At 35.7% G+C, this 25,384-nt stretch overlaps 1 protein-coding gene across 2 annotated transcripts in view; it reads left to right on the top strand.

Annotated features, from left to right (window-relative positions):
* Window positions 1–1,406: 1,406 nt before the first annotated feature.
* CCDC181 (coiled-coil domain containing 181) overlaps window positions 1,407–25,384 on the top strand; it is a 70,653-nt gene continuing 46,675 nt past the window's right edge. The window contains exon 1 of one of the 2 annotated variants that reach the window (XM_050784708.1): window positions 1,407–1,418. The gene's annotated coding sequence lies outside the window, so the exon portion shown is untranslated. Of the gene's footprint in view, window positions 1,419–3,044; window positions 3,282–25,384 lie in introns of those variants that run through there. The other variant, XM_050784699.1, reaches the window with a different exon arrangement.

The following is a 25,384-nucleotide window of genomic DNA, read 5'->3' on the forward strand; positions in this document are numbered from 1 at the left end:
GGCACCACATTGCACTGTTTATTTTTTTGGTCTTCATGTTGGCACCGCTCTTACCTCTTTTTAAAGCATTCTTCCTTAAAAAAAAAAAAAAAAAAGACACTCTCTTTGATGTTAACTGAATTCTTAAAATAAAGGAAAGGAAAGCAAGAGCAGAAAGTACCACCTTGTTCTGAAACTTTATAGCCTCTTTGTTCCACCTCAGATTATTCTAATACCCAGGGAGGAATCTTCTTGCCATGAGTTGAGAATCATTTGTCCATTATATCCCAGAAACCAAATCAGTATTTTCTTACAGTATCCAAATGAGTACCATTTTTTAATATACCATTTCAAAACCTACTTAAGGCATTGATTTCACTGCTTATCACCAAAGTCCTGGAAAATTTTCATGCAAAATTTTTTCTAAATATAGTTTTATAGCCCCATAGTTTCATTGCCTGTGTCTTACTACCTTTCAGATTGGAAGCCTTCAGAGCAAGGACCATGTCTTATTTTGTCTTTTGTTGCAAAACAGATTCTTGTGTCGTGTGAACATTGAATTATATAAATGGTATGTGATGGACTCATCATAGCCACCTGCCAATACAGTAGTTAAATGCTCATCTTTTTGTATTTTTATTTTAAAGAGTCAGAGTTCCCAGGCTGGAGTGCAGTGGCGCAGCCACAGTTCACTGCAGCCCTGAACTCCTGGGCTCAAGCAGTCTTCCTGCCTCAGCCTCCCAAGTAGCTGGAAATCCCAGGCAGGTACCAACACACCCAGTGAATTGTTACTTTGTAGAAATGGGGGTCTCACTATGTTGCCCAGGCTGGTCTTGAACTCCTGACCTCAAGTGATCCTCCCACCTTCGCCTCCCAAATTATTGGGATTACAGGCATGAGCCACCTTGCCCAGCCTTATTCTTACTGTATTTTTAAATGCAGCCTACAAAATTGGAGTTGTCATTTTTAAAAAGCACATCAAACTGAGCACTGTGACTCATCCCTGTAATCCCAGCACTTTGGGAGGCCAAGGCAGGTGGGTCACTTGAGACCAGGAGCTGGAGACCAGCCTGGCCAACAAGGCGAAACCCTGTCTCTAGAAAAAATGCAATAATTAACCCAGCTACTGGGAGACTGAGGTTGCAGTGTGTTGATATCACACCACTGCACTCCTGCGTGGGATAGAGAGACAGTCTCAAAAAACAAAAACAAAATACAAAAAAAAAAAAAAAAATCAGTGTAAATTATTAAGATTAAAATGCCTGCTGATCTCTAGTCCACTGGATGCCTTATTCAAGGTACTGTTGTACTTAAATGATAGAAATGGTATATCTGTTTTATCTATTATGTCGTATTCCCCATAATTAATACCTTATCTTTAACATACTTTAAGGAAGGGCATTTATTAATGCCAAACCGGAGGATGAAGGAAATCCTCAGTGAATATCAGGTATTGGGAAGGGCGTTGGCTGCTGTCTGTGATGTTTTAAACGTCATCAGTAAACAGTACCACTACAAACCACCCACTGAAATAGTTTGTTATCCAATTGTCTTCCTTTAAAATAAGAGGGGGTAACAACCCTTTGATTCTTGAAAAGCACCTCGTAGGAATACTAATTTCTCTACTTTTTTCAGTAAGTAAGACTTACAGAAGGGAGTTCAAAATGTTAGGTTTGCCGCTCAAAGCTGTGATACATTAGCAAAGTCAGTCTATTGAGCCTCAGTTTTCTCATCTGTAAATGGTATGATACCTCACAGAATTGTGAAGAAGTGAGCAAACATAAGTGAAAGCACCTGTCACATTGCAGGCACTGAGTAGGGGTTTAAGAAATGAGTTTCCTTCCCCTTGCTCTCCATTTACAATTAATTTGTAGCTACCAATTTCAACATCGCACTCTCAAACTTTTCTTTGAATGTTTCAATCAAAATGAAAATGATCAGAAGCTTTCTAAATCCTCCCCTTATTTTTAGTTCATATTTTGGAAAGCACTTGTGGGGATACAGAGATGAAAAAGTCGTGGTTCTTTCCCTCAAGGACCCTAAAATGTATAATTGGAAAAGATGAGTAGAAAGGATAACAGGTACACAACTGCAATACAAGATATGTCAGGTATCATAACAAAAGGCTTAGGTCTGGAAGAGAGAATGAGGACACTGGGAAAATCAGGAGCGGCTTCCTGAAGAAGATGGCATTTAAGTTGGCCATGCAGGATGGGTAGGATTTTAACAGAAATGTGGAAAGGGGAACTGTGTAGTGGAGACAGGGCCACAAGTGAAGATATGAATGCCAGAAAGTGCAGGAGATGGGTACAGTCAGCAAGGAATATGTGTAGAATAGTAGTCTGGGAAGACAGCGTGAGTCATTTTACAATAATTATTAATTGGAGATGGGAATGGGAAGTCATGACTAAGCTTATTTTTAAGAAATTTAATCTGGCAGAGGTGAATATGATGAATTGTATGGGAAGATACTACCCAAAATTGCTAACTGAATTGCCATTGCAATTGGCTGGATGTAGGTAAGGAAGCCCTTTTATGACTTAAGGCAGTGGAAATAACGAAAACACGACTGATTTGAGGTTGCTAAATTAACATTCTACAATGTGTGTTTACGTTTCAAAAAGTAGCTTAGAAAGTTTAAATAACCTGACAAGATTACACAGCTATGAAGCGGATAAACCGGGATTCTGATTCCCACCCTACCCGGCAAATTAATGGTCACTTTGGCCCCAGTTCCACTGTCAAGTTTGTAAGATATTAACCGCAGTGGGGAAGGGTTGGGGGAGCAGGCCTTCCTCAGAAAGCAGAGCTCAGAAAAGAATGCCAGGCAGGGCAAGAGCAGCCGTCAGATGGGTGTGCTGAGTATGTCCCACAATGGGTGGGTAAGTGGCAAAGGAGTGAGGTGTCTTGGGGTCCAATTTGTGCGCGTGGAGTGAGACAGAAAACCCGGAGTCCAATTTCCCGGCCAACGAGTCCCTCCTGGGCTGGCGAAGCAGGTTGCCAGGCCTGCGGCAAGCCAGGCATACCTACCCCTTCTCTGCGCGCCCCTATCTGCGCCTGCGCGTTACCGGCTGGCGGGCCGCCGGCGCTCTCGCCCCTAGGTGATTCTGCGGCTCACTCGCCTTGGATGGTGTTTCCACCCGGGTGTTTCCCGGGAAGAGGCTCTCAAGACTAGCCATGCAGGAGGAGGAGTCGAACTCTGGATAGCGTGTTTATAAAGGCCTAACTGTGCTGATGTTGACCGTTTTCTGAAACTCCTCCTCCAAAACCCACGCCAAACCGCAGGATGAAGGAAATCCTCAGTGAATATCAGGTATTGGGGAAGGGCGTTGGCTGCTGTCTGTGACGTTTTAAACGTCTTCAGTAAACGGCACTGACCTCTAAAATCACCCACGGAAATAGTTTGTTATCGAATTGTCTTCCTTTAAAATAAGTGAATAAAAGGCGGTAACAACCCTTTCCAAAGGAAAACCTTACCCTCCAGAAAAGTCTTTCAGAGGAATCACAGGCCCAAGTGCTGTCCCAAACGCTGAAATATTAACAAAAAATTTGCTCATCTGTTTGATACAGTTCTATCTGCTCCTGCCTTCCCCCGCCTCTTCCTTTTTTTTTTCTCCTCAATTTCAAACTGTGTAACTTGACCATTATTCCCCAAAGGATGCCAAAAACCATGGAAGACTTCTGATGTTCTGGGAGGGTTGACAAAGATGGACCTTAAATTCTAGGTCAGTACTAATCTCTAGGATCGAGCACTTGGAGAAAACAGCTGCCTGGAAATTCTTGCTTGTGTCTTACGCTTGACTAAGTAAAAGGCTATGATCCCAGAGAATAGCCATAGTGGGAAATTATCCAAGTAACCAGCAATAGGCCTGAAGGTCTGTTTTTATCTCCAACCCTTGTAATTAACTCCCAGTTACAGTTTTTTCTTTTTTATTCTGTGCTCCTTACCCTGCTATTTTCTCTGCATTTTGGGCTTCTTTCCTTAGGTATAAATGCCATACCTAAATGTGCTTACCCATAAGTCATGTCTCTATATACATTTTAATAACAAGACATGGTTATGTCTAATGATGACAGGATTCCAGCATTGAGCCAGGGATTCTGGACCGGGGCTAAGGTGCTCCCAGATGGGTAGAAATCCCTAGCTTCTATCAGAAGCAATATGTTAAAAGTCGTCTCGAGATATCATTTCCTTTTAAGCCTCTGCATTGGTAGAGTTATCCACAGTGTGGAATAGGAAAGCATAGAGAAGGGGACACCTTAATTTTGAATAACTAGCCTCTTAGGAACTGACCTAAAATCCTATTTCATAATGCAAATAAAATTTTGCTAATTGATTTTGTGTTTGGCAAATATTCTGGTTCCATGATTACTTTATTATTTCATAGTTTTAAAAGCATTATGTGTTTATGATAGGACATTTAGAGAAATAAAAAAGCAAAATGAATAATTATTGCCCTTTTTATTTTATTTTTTACTCACTGCTATGCAAATGAGGATGAATAATTATTTTAATATTTGCCAACTCCAATCCCATACGCATGATTTTTATCCTCTTACAACCCCCAAAAGACCACAGTAGAATATAAGAAGTTAATAGGACATTTGGTGGACTATTACTCTCAGATCAAATAAATATGTAAAATATTTACTATTAGAAATTAATTATTAAAAATTGAAGACTATTAAAAAAATCACCAAAGACATAAATAAGCAACCACAAGTAAGAGTCAGCAGAACAACAAACAGATTAAGAGTCTAATGATTTCAGATATTGGAATTATAAGAGATTTACAGTATAAAACAAATCTGTATAAAATTTAGATATAAAAGATGAAATCACAGAAATGAGCAAGTACCAAGAGAGTAACAATATGACAAGACTGACTTGAAAAAGAACCTAAAGAGATATTTTAGAATTTAAAAATAGAGATGTTGGGAAGCTTCCAAATTGGTGAACACATCTCTGTGCCAGTAGAATCCTACCCCAACTCCATGGGGACAGAAGCTCCTGCACTCAGGACCCTTCTAGATTTCCCCCTGTGTGCCTTTTTATCAAATTGTTCATTTATATCTTTCATAAGAAACTAGTAAACATTTAAAAAATAGAAATGTTGAAGTTAAAATTCCATGGATAAGATCTCATAAATTGCTGGTGGGAATGTAAATGGGTACAATCCCTTTGAATAATATTTTGGCATTATCCTTTCAAGTCAAATATATGCATTTCCTATGACCCAGCAATTCACCTCCTACTTATATATATAGGTTGGTGCAAAAGTAATTGTGATTTTGGCCATTACTTTTAAATGGCAAAAAAAACCCACAAAAAAACAAAACAAAACAATTACTTTTGCCCCAACCTTTGGTTGGAGCAGCACTTTTCAATATGGTAGTCACTAGACAATTGTGACTAGTGAGTACTTAAAATATGACTATGCAGGAATGGAAATGAATAAACCAGAACTACAAGCAAGAATTTTAGTCAGTCTTAAATAAAACACAAGGACACAAAAGAGCTAAGACACAAAAGAATCTATCAATACAATTTTTTCAAACTATTGTTTAAATTTTTATATATAGGTGGCAAAAATATAAAACAATTATCATAAAAGTCTAGCAAATGTTTATTTCTAGAAAGATGAAGAAAGGTATACTTAAGAAGGAGCACACAGATTTCTATGGTACTTGTGTTGTTGACTTGGAATATGGTACATGTATATTTGCTATATAATTATATATTTATGTTCTTTTTTGTATATTTATTAAATTTAACACTAAAACACTTTAAAAAGCTCAATGGCTAGGTTAAACAGCAGATTAAATACAGTTAAAGATAAAATTATTGAAGTGGAAAGAAAAACTGAAGAAACTGCCTAGTACAGTAATTCCTCAGTGTCATGGATAGGTTCTTAGAAACTGCATCTTTAAGTGAAATGATGTACTATATGCTACAGGTACTTTTGTTTATATCAATTAGCCAATGGTAAAATTGGTTTAATTATACAGTACATCATTTTTCTTAAAGTTGCAGTTTCCAAGAACCTGTTAATGATGTTAAATGAGGACTTACTGCATGCAGCAATGAGATAGGAGATTAAAAAATATAAGAAGAGGTTAAGATATATGGTGAACAGAATGAGAAGATCTTATAGCCTCAGAAGGAATGAATAGATAGAATGGAAGAGAAGCAATATTCTACTTTAAGAATGAGAATTTAGCAAAACTGATGAAAAGCTTGAATCCACAGATACAGGAATCACAGTGTATCCCAAGCAGGATATCTAAAAACTACTAGACACATAATAGTTAAATTACAATTAACTTAGGACAAGGAGAAGATCATAAAAGCAGCCAGAGAGAAAAGACATCATGTACAAAAGAATCAGTTAGCTAACAGCCATTTCTCAAGAGCAACAGTGGAAGCTAGAAGGCAACAGTAATGAAATTACTGAAGGAAAATAACTTCCTACCTAAAATTGTGTACCCAGAAGAGTGATCTGTTAAAAACTGGAATAACAACATTCACAGATTTAAAAAATGGAAAAAGTCCATGCCAGCAATGGATTAGATTATCTCAGGAGGAAGGTACAAGACCCTAATAGGAAGGTCTCACATACAAGAAGTGAGGATGATTAAAAAGGATAGGTATTTAGATAAATCTAAGTGTGTGAGTCCAGTTTCTTTTGTTTATAACAGAATACCTAAAACTGGGTAATTTATAAAGAAAAGGGATTTATTTCTTACCATTCTGGAGGCTGGGAAGTCCAAGGTTGAGGGGCTGCATGTGGTGAAAGCCTTCTTTCCAGTGGGGACTCTACAGAGTTCAGAGTTCAGAGTTCCAAGGCAGTACAGGGTATCACATGGCAAGAGGACTAAGCATGATAATGTGCTAGCTTAGATCTCTCTTTTATTATAAAGCCACCATATCCCCTCCCATGATAGCTCATTAATCTGTTAATGGATACATTTTTTTCATGAATGCAGGCCCCATCTCTCAATACTGCCACATTGAGGATTAAGTTTCAACATGGGTTTTGGAGAGACCATTGAAACCACAGCACTAAACAGTCATTAGCTTTATTAATAATGATTATCTATTTTGTGGTTTATATTTTAAAATACTATACATGAAGAATATATAAATTGGGCTTATCTGAGGTACTTAGATACAGCAACCATGCAACCTGGCTTTGTGAAAGGTCACACAGTGCATCTGTGCTCCCCACCACAAACCACTGCCAGGAAACTCAAGATGATGATCACTTTAGCTAAGGGAGAGTTAAGGAGGAGCTCTTGAATACTTTGGCAAGGTTCCTAACCACTTCCTACAAAAATTGAAACTAAGCCAGAAAGGGAGGAAGAAAGGATCAATCTTCAGCCAAAAAATTGCAAAGGAAAATGGGGAGCAAAAGGCAAATAGGCTGACATGGCCATCTAAGAAACTAAAGCCAACTTTCCTGCAGAAAGTAGAGAAACTAAAACTGAGGAGGGTCTAGTCTCTAATTAAGGAGAGAAAAAAAATGAAATCTGATTAATATAGTTACCAAGTCTTATGGTTCCTGTATCTTCTTTATTATAATCTGGATAAATAAATTTTTATTACCTATGTTGTAAAAAAAAGATTTTAAAAATAGTTCTAAAAACACATATTTTAGAAGAAAGTTGTGTGTGTGCGCATGCAAGTGTGCGTGTGTGCGCGTGCACACCTGCTGTATGTACTTTCTTTAAAAAAAGAAATGATGTGCTTGTAATTTTTCTGTACAATCTAAAATGTGAAGATGTCAATATAAGAGAGGCTTTGACTGTCTTGGGTATTAACTGTATTGGCTGCTAGGGAGGGCAGTTTTTGTATCTTACGAATTTAACAAAATGGCCATTAGGAGTCACAATTATCCACTAATGTATCTTAATATTTTAAATTACTTAATGCTTATCTCCATGTTCTTGCTTAAAAAAAAATAGAATTGCTCCTAAAGAAAACTGCTGTCTAATTTTGGCTCTCCATATATCAGAATTGTTAAAGTTTTGTTAAAGTTTGGAAATTTTGAAGTATAGCATTATGATACTAAATTATTAATTAGTGGGGCTTTAAACCTAACAGTTTATCAATATTTGAAGTTACTAGTGCCTGATATATTTTCTTAAGGAAACTTTGCCTCTAGCTTTAAGTTGGAAAGTCACTAGAATTACTGTTTAGAAAAGAATGGAATAATACTTTAGAAAACTTACATTAGGACTTGTTTACAAATTATCCATAATGGCTATGTACTGATTGAATAAAATCTCAATTATGAAAGAAAAAAATTAAATGAAAACATACAAGCCTTGAAATAACCCAGATATTTTCAAAATGAATAGAAAAATTTTGGTATGTTGTGATAATGGAATATTATACAGTGGCAAAAAACAAATGAATATAATTGCATACAGTAACATTTATAAATTTTAGAGAATAATTAAACTGTTGAGAAAAAACAAGTAGCTGTCTATCTATGTTGTAGTCTACCATTTCAAAAATAAAGCTCAAAATCAAGTATGTAAATCAAACAACATATTGGTTAAGAATAACACAACTGATAAAACTTTTTCTTTAAAGGCACGTAATAATATCCTTAAAATTTGTGATAGTGGTTACCTTTTTTGGTAAGACAGGGAGATGGAATAGGTAGATCATGAACATTGGTAATGTTTTTAATTTGATAGGTAAGCTTTATTATTTTATACTTTTAAATTTATATGCCAATATATTCTTTTGTATGTATCAAATATAACATTTTTTAAAAAGAAAAAGCAGTGTGAACTTCCTGTGAATTTTGATTAGTATTTCTATTATACTCCTGCTTTCCCTGCCCAGAATTTAGGCATTCATGGTTGAGACCCTGAAGAAAACATTTTCTGCTGAGCAGAAGCAATTTAATAATTGCCTCCCTTCATTGTAAGTTTTTTATTTCTTCCTTATGTCTGATTAATCCCCCAATATAAGCTTCAATTAATTAAGCAGGTCTGTAAAATATATGAATAAAACACCACACTATTAAGATATTATGTCTTTTGTAAAATCTTTTTCGAGTTGGCAAATAGTTTTGTGTTGAATTATCTATACAGAACTTTACATTATTTAAAGAGGGAAAATGAGTGGGAGTATTTTTATTCCATGGTGTAATACGGCGAGGAATATCCATTCCACCCATGTTGCCTATATATATATTCCAATAGTGTTGAAATATATATTTCATTTTTTCTTATTAAAAACATGAAGTGTTTAAAAATACATCTAAAAAAGGAGGCTGTGCATTTGTCTGACTGCTGCAAAAATAGCCTTGTTTTATAATGAGTACATTCTAAAAATGGGAAAAAGTCAGTTCTTCGTTTAAAATTGTTTCAAGAATACATCTATTAGGTCCTGAAGAAGGAGGAGACATCAAAAGCAACAAGTTTATTAAGACTGTTGAGAATCCACATGTGTCATACAGATGGCAGAATCTGGTGTCCCTTTGAAAAGAAGCCCATCACAAGTAAGGTAGAGGTAATTTCAAAATTCGTTTAACTAGGATTTGTCAGCTATGCAAGTGTCTTAATAGTCTTGAAACTGCTGTGGCAATTGTGATCCCAGGAACACATTTTCTCTTTGATGCCCACTGGTAGCAGGAGGCATTCACTTTATGCTCTTTTAAATGCCTATTGTTAATGCCAAAAAAAAAAATTATGTGTAGATGTGTAGAGAATGAAAAGTGAGAGGTGTGGAGAATCATTGAGGAAGGATGAGACCTAAGAGCAAAAACAAAAAGAAAAGTGAGCTTGGGGGCACTATTTCCAAGATTAGAGGCTCTGATCCACTTTTGTAGTCAGGGAGCTCCTTGCTATATTATGAAGCAGAATAAACCAAAAAATATGGCCTCCCCATTAGAGTGGCAGATTCTGTGTCATTCACATTCTTCTAGGAGAGGCTGAATGACCATGTATTTGTATATTGGACCAGGAAAGGGTTGTATGAAAATCTAGCAGCTTGTTAAAAATCATTTAGGGGGTCTTGGGAAATAAAGAGAAGTTTCACATACATTCCTATTTAGTGTGCATCAAAATGTGGTTACATTGTAGTGTCCATACAATACTATATTTTTCAGACATGATGACTTGCTGATGTTTCAGATTAATATTAACCAAATTATGGCTGTCTTGACATTTCAGAAAAATCTAAAGAATTCCAGTGGAAATACAATGTCTTTTTGAATTCTGTTTTACCCTGTGTAACAGGTTTTGTTCTTGGATATAGTAGGTATCTACTATAAAAGAGTGCATATTTTGCTGACTCATCTTCCTATGTCATAGCATTTTTTTTGTCATTTCACTTCTTTCTCAAGTCTATTTTGCTTCACATTGATTATATATTTCTTCAAAGAATGAAAAAAACAAGTAGACTACCGCCAAAAATAACTACATTAGTTCATAAATTAATGACTAGAAATGTATAATTCTTGGTACTTTTCATAGTGTTTTAGACTTGAATGGGTCATTTTATTTTGTCATTCCAGTTCTTCAGGATTTAAGAGAAAAAGGAAAATAATTTTTAATTCAACTTAATATTATTTTTGTTTTACTTGAAAATAATGTTCAAAATTAAAACAAAACATAAATGCAAATTAAATATATTACTAATTTAACTCTCATTTAGTCAGAATCCAGAAGTGTCTGTAGCCAACCGAAGAGGGAATGTTTGATGGAAAGAAGTTAGAATGGAAGGAGAAAATGGCTTATTTTAGTTAAAATGTTTTACTTTTGGAAATTGTTTAAAAAAACCTTATTTTCACATATACATAAATACATTGTTAGGAGCCCTCCCAGGGCCATAGAAGTGGCCTGCATAGGTGAGAAGCCCTGAAACTTAAACTTCACTAGTTCCATGATAAATGCGCCTCTGCTTGAATTCCTGTGCCATTTTACCTCCTGCCCCATTTCTTCTTTTCCCTTTGGAGTAAAACTCCTTGAAAAGAAATGTCAGTACTGCTATGTCTACTTTCTCTTCTCCTATTCGGTTTAGAATTCCCATCATTCCACTTAAACTACTGTCAAAACAGTGATGCCTAATCCTGTTTGTATTTCACCTGTCAACAGCAGGTTTGATATAGCTGAGCATTTTTTATTGAAACATGTTCTTCCCGTGGCTTCTGGAACATGCTTCTTTCTGGTTCTTTTTCTTTACCTCACTGGTTACTCCTGGATCTCCTTTGCTGTTTCTTCCTCTTCTTCCTGACAGCTAAACTTAGGTGTAACCTAAGGTGTAATCCTGTAGCTAAATTCTCCAATCTCTCTCTCTTTTTTTCCTTAACTACATTTCCTCTCTGTCTTCACCCTGCCCCATGGCTTTATGAACCATGTCTACACTGATCACTTTCAAATTTATATATATCTAGTCCTTTATTATCTGAATTCCAAACTTAACATATTCAACCGCCCATTTCCGTGTTTACTTGACTGCTTAATTAATCATAACATAGTCACAAAACAACTTATCGAGTTCTGGTCACACACCCTGGTTCTCTTGGATCTCAGTAAACTGCCGTTCTTTCATTTGCATAAGCTAAAAGCTATAAGTCATCTTTGACTCCTCTGTCTTTCAACCCTATTGGCACATTATCTTGACAAAATTTCTCTACAATTTTCATGTCATTTTTTTTTTTTTTAATTGCATCAGCTTGGGTATTGTGTAATTCTTTGTGACCTCATTTATTTATACTTGTTACCTGGGTATTGTTTAGCCTGGAACCAGGGAGAGGGGTAGAGTCTGAAACAGAACTGATTTGTTCTGCTCTGCATTTTCCTGCTTCCTCAAAACAAAGAAAAAAGGGTGTGGCAATCATTATAACACTTTGCTGTTACTTTATCAAAACATATTTGGTTTACTGCCATGTTAGACCAGATAAATACAGGCATAAAAGTAGTTGTGATTTTACATGTTCAGCCTTTAGGATTTCTGTTTATGTGCCACTCCCTATCAGCCCCATTTACAAATTGTGCTACTGTAGTTATCTTTGTGGCTTACAATGGTCCTAAAAGCAAATTTTATGCTAATTATTACCATTAAAAATATTTTTTTTTTTTGGCAAACATCTGGTTTTAAAGTGGCAGTACAGAAGCAAGCTGGTTTCACTCTCCCCACAGAAAACCAAAAATTTGCAGAGCTGTGATTTTCTCCAGCAACAGTCCAGAACTCAAATATGAGGATGAGACAGATCCTAGGGCCATAAAGAAAAAAAACTTCTTTGGAAAAAAACTCCAAGCAGGTGGTAAGAGAATTGGACTTCCACATCTGCAATGTTCCCCCACCCATTCTGCCCAGCAATAGTTGTATGAAAAGGAAATGCTCATTGGAGCATTTTGGATTTCAGATTTTTGGATTAGGAATATTTATGTGGTATGTATTCTGCAAACATTTAAAAACCTGAGAAAAATAGAAAATTCAAAATACTTTGGGTCCCTAGCATTTTGGATAAGAGATATTCAATCTGAAAATGAAAAGTTCTTAACAGTTATTTGTCATTCAGGAAATGCAAATTAATGCCAATGAGACAACAGTATACATTCACTAGAATGGTTATAACAAAAAAAGCAGAAAATACCAAGTATTAACAGAACTGTAGAGAAGCTGGAATTCTCATACATTGCTGGTGGGAACATAACACGGTACAGCTACTTTTGAAAACAGATTGTTAGCTTCTTAAAAATTATGCACAAACCAACAATTCTGTGCATAGAAATCTAACCAATATAAATAAGCACATAGGTTGACACAAAGACTTGTATGCATATTTTTATAGCAATAATATTTATAATAGTCAAAGGTAGAAACAACCCAAATGTCTATCAACTACTGAGTAGATAAACTGTCTTATATCCATACAATGAATTCTATTCTGTGATAAAAAGGAATGAAATACTGATACATACCATAATATGGAGGAACCTCTAAAACATTATGGCAAATGTAAAAGACTACATTGTTAGAAGGCAGGATGGTGGTTGCCAGGGGCTGAAGGGAAGGGAAAATGGGAAATTTGTGTTTAGTGTGCATAGTTTCAGTTGGGAGACATGAAAAAGTTCTGCAGATAGAGGGGGAAAGTAACCATTATAAAAATAGGCCTAGAACATTCTCATGACAAAGGCCTACTCTCCAGGGAAAAATACATTACCACGGCCTTATCCTATGTAGGGGAAGGACAGTTTCTTCAACTCTAGCTCTCTCTCGAGCCTTTCTGTTTCACCTACTGGGATGGAGGGACAACCTAAAAAACACTTGTAAAAGTCACAGCCCAGGGACACAGGCCAACTAAAAAACTGAAATTTAATCATAAGACTCTAGAATGAATGATTCTCTTCATTCATACTTCACTCCCATAACAATCAGGCTCTATTATAACAGTGAATTATAGCTGAAGGAGCTGAAAAACACAGACTCTCTTGAAGAGGAGTCCTTAGGAAGTGTGATGGTCAATATTGAGTGTCAACTTGATTGGATCGAAGGATGTAAAGTGTTGATCCTGGGTGTGTCTGTGAGGGTGCAGCCAAAGGAGATTAATATTGGAATCAGTGGACTTGGAGAGGCAGACCCATGCTCAATCTGGGTGGGCACAATCTAATCAGCTGCCATCACAGCTGGAATAAAAGCAGGCAGAAGAACGTGGAAAGACCAGACTGGATGAGTCTTCTGGCCTCCATCTTTCTCCCATGCTGGATGCTTCCTTCCCTCGAACATCAGACTCCAAGTTCTTCAGCTTTTGGATTCTTGGACCTATACCAGTGGTTTGCCAGGGGCTCTTGGGCCTTCGGCCACAGACTGAAGACTGCTGTTGGCTTCCCTACTTTTGAGGTTTGGGGACTTGAACTGGCTTCCTTGCTCCTCAGTTTGCAGATGGCCTATTGTGGGACTTCACTTTGTGATTGTGTGAGCCAATACTCTTTAATAAACTAACTTTCATATATACATTTATCCTATTAGTCCTGTCCCTCTAGAGAACCCTGACGAATACAGGGAAGCCCAAATACTATAGAAAGGAAAACAGGGACACTAGAGAAATTGGAAGCTTATGGCATGTGCAACTTCAGCAAACATCAAATACAACCCACCTCCTAGCCATATTAAAACAAAACCTCACACTTAAGGCCTATTTACCTCAGTTCCTATTATCTGATCATGTCTAGCTTTCAACAAAAATTTACAAGATATGCTAAAAGACAAGCAGAAAGTCTGAAGAGATAAAGCAAGCCTAAGAATCAGACTCAGATATGACACAGACATTGGAATTATCAAACTAGGAAGTTATGGTTAATATTTAAGGGTTCTAGTGGAAAAAAATAGACAACATGCATGAACACAAGGGTAATGTAAGCAGAGAAATGGAAACTCTAAGAAAGAAAGGGAAATGCTAAAAATCAAAAACACTGTATTAAAAGTGAAGAATGCCTTTGATGGGATCATCAGTACACACGGCATAACAGAAGAAAAAATCCACTAAGCTAGAAGATAGGTAAGCAGAAAACTCCCTAACTGAAATAAAAGATAAGTGAATTTTAAAAAAGAAGAGAACACCCAAGAACTGTGGGACAATTTCAAAAGGTGTAATATACACATTGTTGAAATACCAAAAGAGAAGAAGGAGTGAATGGGACAGAAGAAATATTTGAACTATAATGGCACAATAACGTTTCAGAATTAATTATAGACAGCAAACCACAGATCCAGAAAGCTCAGAGAACACCAAACAGGATAGTTACGAAAAATCTACACCAGGGCATATCATATTCAAATTTCAAAAAACCAAAGGCAAAAATATATTGAAAGCAGCCAGATGGGAGATTAAGGACAAGAATTGCAGCAGATTTATTGTCAGAAACCATACAAAAAGAATACAATAGAGTGAGATATTTAAAGTATTGTTTAAAAAACCCCACAAAACCCTGTAACCTATAATTCTACATCTAGTGAAATTATCCCTCACAAGTGAAGAAAAATTACTTTCTCAGAAAAACAAAAACTGAAGGAATTCATTGCAAGCAGATCCACCCTATAAGAAATATTAAAAGAAGTTCTTCAGAAAGAAGGAAAATGACATAGGTCAGAAACTTAGTTTTATATTTAAAAAAGGAATGTTAAAGAAGGAATAAATGAAGATAAAATCTTTTATTTTTCTTATTCTTATCTAAACACTAAACTTTAAACTGTTTAAAGTAATAATAGAAACAATATCTAGCATATGGATAAGTGGAGGGAATGACAATGATGTCATAAGGGTCAGAAAGAAAGAATTGGGAAAACTCTGTTCTTAGGTACCTTGCACTACATGTGAAACAAACTGTTATTTGAAGTTAGTTTTAAGTTTGTTAAATATGTATATTGCAAACTCTAGAGCAAGTAACTTTTTTCAAAAAGAGGTGTAACTGCTATCTCTAAGAGGAGATAAAATGCATAGTATAAAATGTTCAAAAACAAGACAAGGCAGAAAAAGATATGAAAAAAGTAACAATGTATGCAATAAATACAAAACAGTTGCAAACACAGTAGATATTAATCTAACTGCATCAATAGTCACCTTAAATGTAAATGATCTAAAAACATCAACTAAAGGACAGAGATTATCAGAGTAAATGAAAAAAACCAAAACCCAACTGTATGTCATTTACAAAACCCCACTTTAAATATGAAGACATATATAGATTGAAGGGATGGAAAAAGATATACCATGCTAACACTTATTAAAAGAAAGATGAAGTAGCTATATTGATTTCAGACAATACAAAATTCAGAACAAGGAAAATGATCAAGATAAAGAGAGGCATTACGTAATAAGGAAGTCAATTCTCCAAGAAGATATAAGAATCCTTAGCATGCATCTAACAACAAAGGGTTAAATTACATGAGACAAATAGGCAAGTCTACTGTAATAGTTGCAAACTTCAACACCTTTCAGTAAGTAATTCATAGGTCAAACAGGCAGAAAGTCAGTAAGGATATAGTTGACCTGAATAGTACTATAAATTTGATCTAGATGAACTTGATGTAATTGAAATTTATAGAATACTTCAACAATGGCAGAATACACATTCTTTTCAAGCTTTAATGGATATGTATCAAAATAGATTACATTTGAGCTGCAAAATACTACTTTACAGGCCAGGCACAGTGGCTCATTCCTACATTGTAATCCCAGCACTTTGGGAGGCCGAGGCGGGTGGATCACCTGAGGTCAGGAGTTTGAGATGAATCTGGCCATCATGGTGAAACCTCGTCTCTACTAAAAATTCAGAAATTATCTGGGTGTGATGGCGGGTACCTGTAATCCCAGCTACTCGGGAGGCTAAGAAAGGAGAATTGCCTGAATCTGGGAGGTGAAGGTTGCAGTGAGCCAAGATTGCATCACTGCACTCCAGCCTGGGTGACAGAGCAAGACTCTGTCTCAGAAACAAACAAGCAAACGAAAAAAGACGAAAAACAACTTTTAAGAGTATAGAGATTACACAAGTTATATTCACAGACTATACAGGAATTAAACTAGAAATAAGTAACAGAAAGATTCCTGGAAAGTCTCCAAATATTTGGAGATTAAGCAATATACTTCTAAATAATCTGTATCAAAGAAAAAGTCTCAAGATAGATTAGAAAATATTCAAAATAAATGAAAATGCAACTTATCAAAATTTGTGGGATGCAACAAAAGCAATATTTAGAGGGAAATTTATAACATTAATTACATATGGTCATTTCTCAGTATCCATGGGGATTGGTTCCAGGACCTCCTGCAGAGACCAAAATCTGCAGATGTTCAAGTTCCTTATATAAAATGGTGTCATATTTGCGTATAACCTACATACATTCTTCTGTATACTTTAAATCATCTCTAGATTACTTATAATGTCTAATACACTGTAAATGCTATGTAAATAGTTGTTGTAGAGTATTGGTTTTTAATTTGTATTATTTTTATTGGTTTTACTTTTTCAAACATTTTCGATCTGTATTTGGCTGAATCTGCAGATGCACAACCCACAGGTATGGAGGGATGACTGTTTATTAGCAAAGAAGAAATATTCAAAGCCAGTAATTTAAGCTGTCATTTTAGGAAACTAAATGAAGAATGGCAATTTAAACCTAAAGTAAGCAGAAGAAAAGAAACATAAAAATTAGAGGAGAAATCAATGAAATTGATAACAGGAAAATAATAGAGGAAATCAGTGACACTAAACAGCTGGTTCTTTGAAAAGATCAATAAAATCAATAAACTTCAAGCCAAACCAACCAACGACAAAAGAAAGAAAACACAAATTACCAGTATCAGAAATGAAAGAGGAATCATCACTGTTGATCCCACAAATGTTTTAATATAATAAAGAAGTAATATGAACAGCTCTATGCACATAGATTTGATAACTTAGATAAAATGCACTGCCGCCTTGAAAAAAAATCTGAATAGACCTATATCTGTTAAAGAAATTAAACTAATTAATAATTAATTAAATTAATTAATAACCTTCCAAGAAAGAAATCACTAAGCCCAGATTGTTTCACTGGTGAAATGTACCAAATATTTAAGCAAGAAATGGTACCAATTCTCCATAATCTCTTCTAGAAAATAGAAGCAAAGGGAACACTTCCTGACTCATTCTATAAGGACATCATTATCCTAATGCCAAAAACAGACATTATAAGAAAGAAAAACTATAGACTCAGATCTTTCATGAACATTGATGCAAAAATCCTCAACAAAATTAGTGAATCAAATCCACCAATGTATAAAAAGGATTATATGCCACTACGAAATGAGATTTATTCCAGGTAGGCAAAGTAGTTCAACATTTAAAAATCAATAAATGTAATCAATGACATCAACAGGCTAAAGAAGAAAACATAATGTGATCATTTTAATAGATGTAGAAAAAGCATTTGACAAAACCCAACACTCATTCATGACAAAATCTCTCAGCAAATGAGGAATAAAGGGGAATTTCCTCAAACTTTCTAAAGAGCATCTACAAAAACGCTACACCTAAAATCATAGTGAATGATGAGAAACTGGGCATTTTGTTCCCGCTAAGATCAGGAACAAGATAAAAATATCCACTCTCATCTGAATGATAGGAAGCAGCTAGCAATGAAAATATCTGCAGAAGATCATTCCAGGCAGGAGGAAATATCAAACATGGGAAAGACCTTGTTATACTTGAGGAAGACACGTGGCTAGGATGATTAGTGCATAATGAATGAACAGGAAAGTGGTAGGAGGTGAGATCACAGGGTGAGAAGGGGCCTGATTATGTAGGACCTTGGAAGTAAGGTAAGGAGTTTGTATTTTATTCTAACAGCATGGGAAAGTCATGGAGGGATACAATCTGATTTACATTTTTGAGAGTATTGTGGTTGCTGACACGAACCTCTCAATTGTGGGAATCTGTAATCTTGGGAGATAGTCTCTCTTGGCATCTGGATCCGGAAGACAATATATGCTCATTATTTGCAATGCTGAAGGTACTCTTGCATATCTAAGTTTTGTAATTAGCTTAAGAAATGTGCCAAGGCCACAGTAGAAAAATATGTAGCCACCACTGTCACTACAAGGCATGAGGCATTCAATAGGCAAAGGTGAAGATAAAATATTTGGAAGAATTCAAATTTAAAAAAATTTCCAATTTTTTTTTGCTATGAAGATCAAATAGTTTAATACACATGAAAACAATAAACCATTGGTACAATGCAAATATTAAGACTATTACAATAAAAATAAACAGAGTGAGATAATGGGATTACTACATACTTAAGACCTAAACTTTGTACAACTGATCCCAATGGGAAGCAGGTCCTCATTTTGAGTCCCACTTTTTCTTTTTTTCTTTTTTCTTTTTTTAATTATACTTTAATTCTAGGGTACATGTGCACAATGTGCAGTTTTGTTACATTTGTATACATGTGCCATGTTGGTGTGCTGCACCCATTAACTCGTCATTTACATTAGGTATATCTCCCAATGCTATCCCTCCCTGCTACCCCCATCCCACAACAGGCTCCGGTGTGTGATGTTCCCCTTCCTGTGTCCAAGTGTTCTCATTGTTCAATTCCCCCCTGTGAGTGAGAACATGCGGTGTTTGGTTTTCTGTACTTGCGATAGTTTGCTGAGAATGATGGTTTCCAGCTGCATCCATGTCCCTACAAAAGACATGAACTCATCCTTTTTTATGGATGAGTAAATACTGCATAGTATGCCATGGTGTATATGTGCCACATTTTCTTAATCCAGTCTGTCATTGATGGACATTTGGGTTGGTTCCAAGTCTTTGCTATTGTGAATAGTGCCGCAATAAACATATGTGTGCATGTGTCTTTATAGCAGCATGATTTGGGTATATACCCAGTAATGGGATGGCTGGGTCAAATGGTATGTCTAGTTCTAGATCCTTGAGGAATTGCCACACTATCTTCCACAATGGTTGAACTAGTTTACAGTCCCACCAACAGTGTAAAAGTGTTCCTATTTCTCCACATCCTCTCCAGCACCTGTTGTTTCCTGACTTTTTAATGATCGCCATTCTAACTGGCGTGAGATTGTATCTCATTGTGGTTTTGATTTGCATTTCTCTGATGGCCAGTGATGATGAGCATTTTTTCATGTGTCTGTTGGCTGCATAAATGTCTTCTTTTGAGAAGTGTCTGTTCATATCCTTTGCCCACTTTTTGATGGGGTTGTTTTTTTTTCTTGTAAATTTGTTTGAGTTCTTTGTAGGTTCTGGATGTTAGCCCTTTGTCAGATGAGTAGATTGCAAAAATGTTCTCCCGTTCTGCAGGTTGCCTGTTCACTCTGATGGTAGTTTGTTTTGCTGTGCAGAAGCTCTTTAGTTTAACTAGATCCCATTTATCAATTTTGGCTTTTGTTGCCATTGCTTTTGGTGGTTTAGTCATGAAGTCCTTGCCCATGCCTATGTCCTGAATGGTATTGCCTAGGTTTTCTTCTAGGGTTTTTATGGTTTTAGGTCTAACATTTAAGTCTCTAATCCATCTTGAATTAATTTTTGTATAAGGTGTAAGGAAGGGATCCAGTTTCAGCTTCCTACTTATGGCTAGCCAATTTTCCCAGCACCATTTATTAAATAGGGAATCCTTTCCCCATTTCTTGTTTTTCTCAGGTTTGTCAAAGATCAGATGGTTGTAGATGTGTGGTATTATTTCTGAGGCTCTGTTCTGTTCCATTGGTGTATATCTCTGTTTTGGTACCAGTACCATGCTGTTTTGGTTACTGCAGCCTTGTAGTATAGTTTGAAGTCAGGTAGCGTGATGCCTCCAGCATTGTTCTTTTGGCTTAGGATTGTCTTGGCAATGCAGGCTGTTTTTTGGTTCCATATGAACTTTAAAGTAGTTTTTTTTCCAATTCTGTGAAGAAAGTCATTGGTAGCTTAATGGAGATGGCATTGAATCTATATTACCTTGGGCAGTATGGCCATTTTCACGATACTGATTCTTCCTATACATAAGCATACAATGTTCTTCCATTTGTTTGTGTCTTCTTTTGTTTGATTGAGCAGTGGTTTGTAGTTCTCCTTGAAGAGGTCCTTTACCTCCCTTGTAAGTTGGATTCCTAGGTATTTTATTCTCTTTGAAGCAATTGTGAATGGGAGTTCATTCATGATTTGGCTCTCTGTTTGTCTGTTATTGGTGTGTAAGAATGCTTGTGAATTTTGTGCATTGATTTTGTATCCTGAGACTTTGCTGAAGTTGCTTATCAGCTTAAGGAGATTTTGGGCTGAGACGATGGGGTTTTCTAAATATACAATCGTATCATCTGCAAACAGGGACAATTTGACTTCCTCTTTTCCTAACTGAATACCCTTTATTTCTTTCTCTTGCCTGATTGCCCTGGCCAGAACTTCCAACACTATGTTGAATAGGAGTGGTGAGAGAGGGCATCCCTGTCTTGTGCCAGTTTTCAGTGGGAATGCTTCCAGTTTTTGCCCATTCAGTATGATATTGGCTGTGGGTTTGTCATAAATAGCTCTTATTATTTTTAGATATGTTCCATCAATACCGAATTTATTGAGAGTTGTTAGCATGAAGGGCTGTAGAAAAATTCCAATTTTTAAAAGCATGTGGTTTTTGAAGTGTAGTTTGTCAAACTATTGTCAAGAAAATGTGACAATGCAGAATCATCTTTACTGAGATTTATAGTTATGCTTTAAAAAAATTTAAGGTCATTGTAGGAAACAACCATTAGGAACCTGTCTGGACCATGCTGTAAAAATGCTATTGAAGGCCCTGTCACTTACATCACTCACTACCCCTAATAAAAATACCACCTGAGAAATTACTTTAAAAATTAATGCTTGGATAACAAGTTTTTCCTGAGAAACATCTGTAATTTCTTCTTCTTTACACAAGAGCTAGGTATTGTAGTACTTTATTTTCTTTTTAAAACTGGCTGCTTAAAATTTGAAGCTCTACAGCATCATAGGTGTCCAATAAAAAAGCACTGTGCTGATTTAAAGGTTCAGGAGAGGAAGTTTTCCCAATGAAGGGTGCTGGCACTTTTGCTGGATCTGTTTACTGACCTGGCTTTTTGCCATAAAGGTATCTTCAGAAACTGAGCAAACTTAGGGTTAGCATATTGACTTCCTCTTCGTCTGTATTTACTACTCATTATATCAGTGTTACTACAAGCAGCCTCAAATCTGTTTGAGAATAAGTTGAGTATAAATTTAACCACAGGCAAATTTTATAACTAATTGTCTATTACTGTTAATAAACCAAAATGTACTTTTAGTCTTTTTGTGAAGTGATATTAACAGTAAAGAATAGAAGTCAATATGAATATGAGAGACTTAGAAGCACTTTTATAACAACAGAGCAAATTGAAGATCTTTTTCCTTGTGTATGGGAGTCAGTTATTCTTTGCTCTAGCATAGCACATGAGCAGAAGATGATTATCACCAATGATCAATACTATTTGTATACCTTAAATGGAGCCTTGGTGTTTAGCTTCCTTATTTCATAAGTTTTGCTTTTGATGTTAAATATTTTTGTCTGGATGAAGTACAGCTTCTGCTATTAATCTGCACGGAGAAAAGCTAAAACTATAGGATATCTTAGCAAATGGCACTTAGATTCAATGATATGGGTAGATATTTTCAAGGAGTAATTATTAGCCAATGAGGCACCACTTATAAACAGAGGGTTTTCTTATCGATAATTTAAAAAGTGAATTGTTTGTTGATTTCTCAAAAGCTAAATTCTGATTCATTTTGTTTCTTTTCCATAATTTATTCCTATTAAATCCTTCTTCAGTTAAGGTCGATCACAGGACTTCTAATCACACACTGAGAAAGCAAAAGCATCACTGCAGGAAATCCCTTTAAACTTTTGCCTTACGGCAGATGGACATATGCTCAAAGGTGTTGAACACATGAAATAAGTGCTGTAAAAATCTACTAAACAAATAAAATAATTACATTGCAAATGCTTTTTTCCTTAGAGCACTTGTTTTAAGAAATGTATTTCTGGAATACAAGCTAGAAGTGGCTTTGTCCTGCTGCTCAGGGTTAAAGGCAAACTGAAGGTCTCCAGCCTTTGGTATGACACATGAGAGTGAATAACAAAAAGAAGGCCTTGAGTTTTTTGATAGTTAGGCATATTTTCATTATAATGATATCCAGATATGTGATATATCTGATATATAATACACATACAGACACATATATGTCTCTCTATATATTTGTATATAGGTAGATTTTATTATATGTCAAATCTGTATATAACTATAATGAAAGTCTCAATTGTTACCTCAATAACCTTTAACCTGACTACAATATTTAAAAGTTCAATCTCACTACCAGAACACACCCTGACACTTCTGATTCTATTTTGCTTTAAGTTATGCATATTGTTTGTCATCTTTTAACATAGGAGTTGTTTATTTATTATGTTTATTATATTTTGTCCTCTCTCTCCATTGAAGAGAAATAATTTTTGATTCCTTAATGAAAATATTTCTCACATTATCAGTTTTTTAATTTACAAAATATCTCAATGTCAATATATCCATTTCAAATATATGTGCATTAAACATTACAATTATAAAGTCTTTGTGTTCTATAAATGAATGTGCATTAACAATAGCATACACAGGTGTAAAATTCAGAAAAGTAACCTACTTAAAACATCTCATCTCTTTTCTTTCCCTTCCTTTCAAATTATCACATTCTACTTTGTGGACTAGAAATTCTGAGATCTGAGCTTATTAGAATAAAGTAAATCAAAGGACTGTGAGCGATTTTCACAAACATTGCTCAAACTTAACTCACAAAACTTTTAATGGCTTCATATTATTGTTTTCAAGACATTTGTAGTTTTTTTTTTTTTTTTTTTTTTTTTTTTTTTGCAACTGGGTTCTAGGTGGTTGAAATAATGGACTTCTAAGGAATATATTACTTTGCTGATATATTCTAAATGTATAAAAACAGCGTTTTACACATATTTGCTGAATAACTATTTTTAAGTGATGTAAAATTTCATGACTCTATGTAGAATCTGAACTTTTTAATAAGGTGTATTACTTTGAACAATTTTATAGGAGATGTGCATGGTCACATGTTCTCAATTCTTGGCGTTCAACTTACTTAAATTTTCTTCTTGGTTACCTACATTAAATAAATACTGGCTTTTCTACGTGAAAGCATTTATTCAAAACATAGAGAGTTGCTCAACTTTATACTGTTCTCTTCCTCATATTGTGTACTTATTTATTTCTCTATATAGTATAGTAAATGGTGACAGATAATGGGGAAGTATTATCTATTTCTGGGATCATATTTCAGACTATGCACATTTAAAATTTATACATGTAACTAGTATTAAACAGTGGAGAGGCAAGACACACGGCACTGTTTACATATATTGATCTTATATTCGTAAAATCTCATGGTCCTTGATAAGTCATAAATTCTAAATACATTTTCAGTGCCTATAGTTATCTATTGATATCTAGTATCATCAGAGTTTAAAAAGCATAAAGCCCATCAAAGGGAAAGTCCCTGAATAACAACCAGCTTCCTTTGCTTCATGTACCTACTTCTTGCTAAATCACCCTGTTCTTACATGTTCTTAATTTTCTTCCCTTGTAGAGTTATTGATAGCCAGAGGGTACTCACTTTAGAGGGGAGAAGGAAGAAGACATTAAATGGAATGTGTAGGGAGAGGGAGAGGGTACCTAGAACTGCTGTATTCTATAAAATTGCAAAGTATGTCATTAACATCCCCTCATCATTCCTTCCTCACCTACATGCAAGTTCTGTGTTTTCATGGTGTCTCCGATTTTCCTAATTTACTAGAGTTCTGCACTTACCCAAAATATCCCATTTTAGAAATTTACTCCTCTCTCTTCCCTGATCAAAAACACTAATTTCTTCAGTAACTTCCATTTTCCCAATAAAGTATCAAAAAAGTGATGAACTTAATAGCATAAAGCACATAGGTTTTTCACAAATTATTAGTTCATGAGTTCAGTTATGTGAACTCAATAAATATTCATTAAAGACTTAAATGCATATACTACTAAGTGTACAGAAATGCCTAAAATGCAGTTGCTGCTTTTAAAGAACTCACAGTTTAGCAGAAATATGATTAACTATCCCAAGGTTAGTATTAGTTTCAATGGAAACTTTTGTTCACAGATCAGAATTGCATTAGTTTTCACAGTATGTTTGTGGTATTTCAGAGGCTGCCATGGGCAATAAGAAATAGATTTCATGTTACGCCATACCCCATCTAGCCTTTTTTTTTTTTTCTTTAAAGACAGTCTTGCTCTGTTGCTCGGGCTGGAGTGCAGTGGCATGATCATGACTCACTGCAACCTCTGCCACCTGGGTTCAAGTGATTCTCGTGCCTCAGCTTCCCAAGTAGCTGGGATTACAGGTGTGCTCCGCCATGTCTGGCTATTTGTTTGTTTTGTTTTGCTTTTGTATTTTTAGTAGAGATGGGGTTTTGCCATGTTGGCAAGCTGGTCTTGAATTCCTGGCCTCAAGTAATCTGTCTACCTCAATGTCCCAAAGGGCTGGGATTACAGGTGTGAGCCACTGTGCCTGGGCCCATCTTGCATGTTTTGAGCCACCAATTCTGAATTACCTAAAGATCCCTGAGTAAACTAGTTGATGCCTCTATGTCTTGGCAAATGCTATCATCTCTATGTAAAATGCCTTATCCTTTTTGCACAATTCTTTTTATTCTTCAAAAGTTAGCTCTGGGAGGATGATTTGAGAAATAATAAAATCCCAGTCTCCCATATGGTCAGCTCTGTGTGAATTACTCTTTCTGTATTGGAATTCTCCTGTCTTGGCAAATCAGGCTCTGTCTAGACAGCGGGCAAGGCGAACTCACTGG

This window comes from Macaca thibetana, chromosome 1, assembly GCF_024542745.1.
Source record: "Macaca thibetana thibetana isolate TM-01 chromosome 1, ASM2454274v1, whole genome shotgun sequence".
Lineage (NCBI taxonomy): Eukaryota > Metazoa > Chordata > Mammalia > Primates > Cercopithecidae > Macaca > Macaca thibetana.